The sequence below is a fragment of the Rhamphochromis longiceps genome, linkage group LG3, assembly GCF_057381845.1.
Source record: "Rhamphochromis longiceps isolate RC_006_pf linkage group LG3, R_longiceps_female_GT1.1, whole genome shotgun sequence".
Taxonomy (NCBI): domain Eukaryota; kingdom Metazoa; phylum Chordata; class Actinopteri; order Cichliformes; family Cichlidae; genus Rhamphochromis; species Rhamphochromis longiceps.
This window is the reverse complement of record NC_140559.1, coordinates 64,269,490-64,276,778: the sequence shown is the minus strand read 5'-3', so window position 1 is coordinate 64,276,778 and position 7,289 is coordinate 64,269,490. Positions and strand designations below refer to the sequence as shown.

The window sequence follows — 7,289 nt, the reverse complement described above, 5'->3', positions numbered from 1 at the left end:
ATTGGAATGAAAAGAAAAGAAAAGAAAAGAAAAGAAAAGCAGAAACACTGATGAGTTTTTTAAAAATTGTGTTTTCAAAAGATTTACTGAATTAAAAGTAAGAACAGAACAATATAAGAGCCTGATACAATGTTTTAATGTGTAATAAAATGTAATATATGTTATATCAGCACCTCATTATAAGTTAGACTACAATAAATGCGTTGATTTACATTCCACCACTGGGTTTCCTGTTTTTTATCTTAATATTCTTTGAAAGTAAGCAAATATAAAGAACAACAAACAGGATGTTATTCAGTATCATGTCTTTGTAAAAGATTTATATTTATTCAGGTGTTTTGTACATCCAGTTTTTAATAAGAAGTGAAGCGATCCACAAAACCTCAATAAATGATCAATCCTCCAGCAAATGCCAGTCTGATTCTTCTGGTTTCCTGTAATCTACTGGATGCAGCTACTTCCTTTTTTGTTCCTTAAAAACTCTACATGGATAACTTGAGTCCAAGATCAATTAACGTTTGGGACCCTGGAGGAGGGATAAGCAGAATGTGCAGAAATTTCTACAAATAAGCTGCACTTATTTCATTTTTCAGCTTAACAAATCATTTTGAAGGTCAGATGTAGTTAAATTATACGCATAAACATGTTTAATATGATTCAAATAAATCTGAATTTAGCTTTTAGACTTGATAAAAGAGTTTAGTTTAGTTTTATGGTACTGTATACACTACCAGTCAGAGGTCAGGTGTACTAGACTGACTTTTACACAACACAACTGATGGTCCCAGCTCCAGGAGGCAAGAAAATTCACAAATGAACCCTGACAAGGTACACATGTGAAGTGAAAACCATTTCAGGTGACTACATCATGAAACTTATTGAGAGAAAGTCCAGGGTTTTCAGTGCTGTCAACAAAGCAAAGAGTGGCTATTGTCAAGAATTTAAAATATAAAACGTGTTTAGAGTTATTTATCAAGTTTTTTTTTTGCTACAAAATTCCATATATCTTGCTTTATATATTTTTGTAGAAAGTAGTAAAAATATATAAAAACCATTAAAGGTTTGTCCAAACCTTTGACTGTCATGTCAACAGTCACTAGAGCAGGGGTAGACAACTCCAGGCCTCGAGGGCAGGTGTCCTGCAGGTTTTAGATGTGTCCTTGATCCAACACAGCTGATTTAAATGGCTAAATTATGTACTTAACATATCGTGAAGTTCTCCAGAGGCTGGTAATGAACTCATCACTTTATTCAGGTGTGTTGACCCAGGGTGACATCTAAAACCTGCAGGCTCAGGTAGAACAGAAAAACACTACAACCAGTCCATTGACCAGTGACTTGAACCCAATTCTGCTCAATATTACTTTGATCTCTTTTAGAGCTTCATGGTGCGATCCTCCACAACAGTTGTAGTTTCTCATGTTGCCCTTTGGAAACATTTATTACCCAGCCTTTACTATAATATGACTAAACTATTTCCTATAAGTTTATTTAAATTACAGAGTTGGTCCCAGACTAGTGGTTCTTTAATCCGAAGGGCAAATGCCAGGAGACTCAACACCTTTGTAGATCATCGTGGCAGTGACAGGGAGAGATACATTGGTCATGTGTCAACAGAAGCAGTGCCAGATATATGATGCATTTAATCCAACCCGTTGCTGACCCCGCTGCTGTTGAGTCCATCAAAACTGCATTATGCTTTCTATTAAGGACTTGATTGTGCAATACAGTTCAACAGAGTTCCAAACCTCTGCATGTTTTCTGTTTAAGAGGAAATGTTGAGCTGGAGCCAGTCTGCTCTGCGAAACCGTCAGAGGGATGTTAGCTATCCCAATAGCTGGCCGATGGGTGTTCTGGGTGGTTTCTCACAGTCTCTGTGTCTTCCTTTGGCTTTTATCTTTCTAAAGAAATAAGAGGAGTAAATGTTCATTGATCTTGGCCGGTGGTCAGCCTGGTTCTAGCAGGGGGTAGGAGGAGCAGTGATGTGAATGTTGCTGCTGCTGCTGTAAGTTTTTGCTTCTTTCGATTTGTTTATTGTTTTATTAATGAGAATTAAAAACATAAATGTAAATATTTGATCATATTTGATCATAAATGAAAGCAATGAATAAAGGTTATTACGTGACATTTACTTAATTAGAAGAAAAACACAAAGAATCTTTTAATAAACATGATATACCTAGATTTTTTTTTAATAAATGTGTTAAATACAGACTCAGGTGAAGGTGAACACAAACTGTAGTTGTTTTCTTTCCTTATTGTAAACTATAATTAATTTTTTTTATATATTATATTTGTATTTTCTTTACACCAGAAGAAAATTAGCTGAAATTCTAGTAGTCTCATTGGACGCTAAAAGACTCTTTGAGTCTTTTTTTTACATCCTCTTTTGTGAAACAACACCGAATATCAGCAGCTTCTGTATTATACTGTTTGGCAAAGTCTCTGTTGTACTTCGCCATCACATATTTCCAGTAGTCTGATGCCTTAAAGCTCTCATCTGGAGGGATTTTCCAGTCTGGGTAAATTTCCTTGTATCTCTTGTAAGGGTGCCATTCATAGTTTGTATCACTGCAGCGAAAACACTGGTCACTGATCACAAGGGAAGAGCATATGTCAGTGATCAGTTTTTGCGTATTCGGCCAGAATATAGCCCATATGGTTTTCACTGCCCTATGCATAGCCAAGAAAACAGTCCTTATGAACTGGAAAAATAAAAATAATCTGAATTCTAACCAATATAGAAATTATCTATTAGATTACATTAGTCTTGATACAGCCTCTGCCACCACATCAGATCAATTGCTCTGGGCTCCTTTGATCAGCTCCATCACCTAGTGGGGGTGGGGGGTCATAGTTTGGTCCCGCCTTCACTGTTGTGATTGGTGTGGGGGTAGGGACAGGCTTAGGGCGTCGGGGGGTTCCCCGGAGGCATCTTTCTTGGGGGGCTCAACCCGGGGTAGCTGTCATGTCCAATTAGGGGCTCTGTTGGCTCTCAGGTGACGGATACCTCGTGGCTGCGTGCAGCGGGGCTAGGGGAGGGTCTGTGCTGACGGACGTGGGTTACTGACCTGGTAGCCTGGCTGCCCCTGGGTGGGTCCGGGATGGGCGTGAGGCTCTGGGGGCGCTCCGTCTCTGCAATGGCGTGTCCAGCGGGGTGGCCTGGGGGGGCACAGGCCACCCCCCCAACCAGACTGGCCACCCCAGGTGCCACCCCAAAGGTAAAACAATAAAATTCAATCAAATATCAAATGTCCGATTATGTTTTCACGGTGAAGCTCAGATATCCGAGTGTAAGTGAATGCAGCATCGGCTTCTGCGCTATGTGCATCACGTTAGCAGGAGAGCCAAGCACGAAAGACGGCACTGCAGGAAACAATTTTTCGGTGAAAGAAAATGAGGACAGAATAAATGTCCCGGTAAGTAATATTAAGTTTGTTGAGTTTAGTAAACTTCGGTGAAATTAGAATCCGAAGGAAAAAATAACACTTAAAGAATTATTGCAGCCGTCGAATATTTCAGACAGTATGCTACTGAGGGCAGCTAACATAAGAGTTATGAGTTATAAGATATAATCTAAGTCGTAACATTGCTGTATGGAGCTGCAGATTTGGTTGCAGGTTAACATAGCTGGACTGGCCATCGGGCATACCGGGCATATGCCCGGTGACTTATTATTTTTTTTTTTTTTTTGTAATGGCATGAACAATGAGAGGTGGTGGATTGGCCAGATGCAGGTCGATGTGTAAAAATAACTCAGTTGTTTGGTGGTGGCTATGGCGGGGCTTCCACAGAGGCCAGCAGGTGGATGAGGGAAGGGGAGGCAGGAGGAGAGCCCCGAGGCAGCCACCAGTCCGAGTGTAAGGTGAACTGAACTTCAGGTAAGAAGTTATGACCTGCAGTCTATCTGGGTCAGATATAAACTAAGTTTAGGTGGAGTTTATTTTCGTTGTGCTGACTTTTTGCCGTCAGTTGCAATAACTCGTACTGCGTTCTAGCCAGCTTGATGGAGTTTTTAGGTGGGTGGGTTCTATGATGTTACTGATAGTGAACTTTATTTTATTCATAAGGTTAGTTAGTAGAGTTGCCAACGGCTCCTTAAAAAAATGGAATGGTCCCTCATTCAGAGAAAATATTACACGTTTCGTATTGAGCTGAGAAGAGACGCAGTTTGTCCCGAACTTTAGCTAGAATGGAAAAAGACACAAAGCTGGAGTTATTCTGTCGTTACGCTGCACAGCTGCCTCTTCTTCTCTCATTCTCTCCCCTCCCTCTCCTGTTGCTACTTCAATCATGAAACTGATCAATGATCAGCTGATCGGCTTTTCTCTCTCATTTATTTATCGCCCAGTTTAGGACTTTTTTCATGTCTTCATTGATTTTGATGAGCGACATAAAGGCACCTCGAGTACATCGACCACTGCTGACTGCAAACTGCACTCCAAACATGGTGTTAAGGAGAGTGGACTTTCCTGTGCCCTGAACTCCAAGAACTGTGACTACACGTATCTTTCTGTTTGGAGACACCAAGTCACTGAGCTGAGAGAGAACATCACTCAACCATCTTAGAGGGATGTTGGATGCATCTCCATCTACAAGCTCAAGAGGAAATCCATCAAGCAACAACTCTGCACACAGTTTGGGCAGATGCTGCAGCTGTTGATGTGCTGGATTTGTTTGTGAAAGGGACAGTGAAGCTTCATAGATCTGACCCATTTCACGGAAGAAGTGTTCAGTCCCCAGTGAGCTGTTGGAAATTTGTCTATCAATTTCTTTGATCTCTTCTTTGTTCTCAGAGTTCTTACATTTTTCTTTATATTTCTCCCGAAGTTCAGACAGTCTTACACGAGACATGTTGTCCAGGTTCGTTCGCATCCATTTCAGGAAATAAAACCTCTCTGTTCCTGGGCTTGATATTGCATTAATGAAACATGTCATAACTGTTGACATGTCATAAAAGTTTTGTTTTTTTCGTAGTTCTTTTTTCCTTTTCTGAAGTTCGCTTTTGTAATCTTCTATATTTTCAGACCTGATATGTTGAAGTCGACATTCTTCTTTCTCTAAGCAGGTCAGTTCTTTCCATATTTCACCTTGTCGTTGAAGCTGATCTTCTTTGTATTTATGGATGTCTTGAATTTCAGCAGTGATGGCTTCTGCATTTGTCTTTGCAGTCTGACACTCTGGAGAGTCTTCATCAACCAGGATTCCCAGTTCGTGGGCAATGTCTGCCATCTGCTCTATTGTCATCTTCATCTTTGAGTTCCTAACTACATCTCTGACTGTTTCCCTCAGACTTTTCACAAAGTCTACATCATTTCTTTGTTTTGTCTTAATAATGATGTTGGTTTTGGTCAAGCCCAACGTCAGCACTAGGTTTTCCAAAGCATCTGTACTGTTGTGCTTGCTCTCATAGTTACCCACTAAGAAGATCTGTGCCTTGTGCTGTTGGTTGGTAAGTAGACTGAATTCAGATTCAGAGCCTAAATGGTCAAAGAACACAAAAACTGCTGCAGATCTCTGACACAGAAAGGAGTATTGTGTTTGAAAGCTTGCAATGTCTCCACAAAGGTTGGCTACAGCCACTGGTTGACTGAAAGTATCAATGTTTGCTTTTCCACAAGGAAGATACCAAGTAATTTCAGTCAGTCCATTGGATATTCTTCTTGGACTGTCACCACACTCCATGTTGCGGTGAACATAGGTGTCATGGTAGTGCTGAGAATTGCTCAGAAGTTTATTGAGAATCTCTGACTTGGACGAGGAGCACTCACCCAGTCTGACAAAAGAGATCATTGGAAGTTCAGAGAGAACGATTCTGTCTTCAATGAAGCCCTTGGACTCTGACAGAGACTGAGGTCTGTACTTTTTAACAATGTCTCTCATGGCCCACAGCATGAGTGTGCACTGATTGGTGTCACAATTTGGAAGCAGCAGAGGAACAGAGAACTGACACATGGACATTTTGAATGCGATTTCCTGCTGCAGAAAACCATCAGAACACAGAAAGAGAGCAGTGATTATGTCAGGAGGGTTCACCTTGTCATCTGTGTTTGTACTGTTAAATAGATTTTCAAAGAATAACTTTGCATTCCCTGATGTATTGTCACTGCATGAATGACAAACTGAGGTATATGTCACATTCCTTGCTATCACATTAACCATCAAGAGTTTCCTTAGAAAATATCAAGGAAGGTCTGATTTCTGATTCCCGGGTTCATCAATAAGAGTCTTCTCATCAATCTCAAGTATTTTTCTGAGCGATATCTTTTTTCTGTAGTACTGCTCCAAGCCCAGATCTTCCAGTAACCTCGCCAGCTGTGTCTCTGTGGATAAAAAGATGGTTGTTATTTCTGGAAAAACAACCAAGTCAGCTACACTGGGATTGGTTTTATGTACTTTTTTTCTATTATATTTGAACACTCAAAGCGCTTTATACAACATGCCTCGTCAACACATATTTATACAAGCAGTGTTTTCTATACCTAAATGCATTCTGTCAAATCTTCACACTCTAATGAACAAAACAGAGAGCAACTTGGGTTTTATATTATGGGTTTAATATACTCTTTAAACCGTCAATCAAGTACTTTGAGTACAGTGAGCTTCACTTTTTCAAAGGCAAAAAGGGCATTCATTCTCAAAGAGTGTGTCTAATCATACATTTCAGTTTCACAGTTGCTACAATGAACAAACCCAGTTAAAACTTAACTAACTACTCTATCTACTGTCTACTCAGGTTTTACTGAATACACAGGTCAACAATTTTTTTTGTTTTTGTAATTATCAGAAACCACAACACACTTTTCTAAACCAGTTTTCATGCAGATTTCAGATGTGCTTTCAGATTTTTCAGTCACGTCAACTTTTTCAAAAATGAGTAATATTAATTTGCAATGGATTTGTGTGTGTTAGGCGCACACTGACGCACACTGTGGCATAGATATAATGATCACTGTCAGTCAACTACCTCTGTGATTTGTTTGTGTATATTGTGTTCGGATTGTCACAATACAGCATCCAGCAATAGTCAGCCATCATGCACTCATTCTGCTCCATTAACTGAATGTCCTGATGAAAACGCTCTCCCTCTTCATGACTCACCATGCCAAGATTTCTGGAAAGAACTTGAGGTGAGTGTTGGAAGTGTATGTTCAATTACATGCAACAGCCCAGTTTCTGGTAGGACTCAAGCAGATGCTGAACTCCTTTATTGTATGCAGGAGACTTGTGGATGCCCAGAAAGTTTTCACAGAGCCACTACAAATTTGGCTGTTGGGAGAGTTTGTTTG

At 40.1% G+C, this 7,289-nt stretch overlaps 1 pseudogene; it reads right to left on the bottom strand.

Annotated features, from left to right (window-relative positions):
* Positions 1-1,488: 1,488 nt before the first annotated feature.
* On the bottom strand, positions 1,489-6,963 carry LOC146675733 (up-regulator of cell proliferation pseudogene; annotated as a pseudogene).
* Positions 6,964-7,289: the final 326 nt, after the last annotated feature.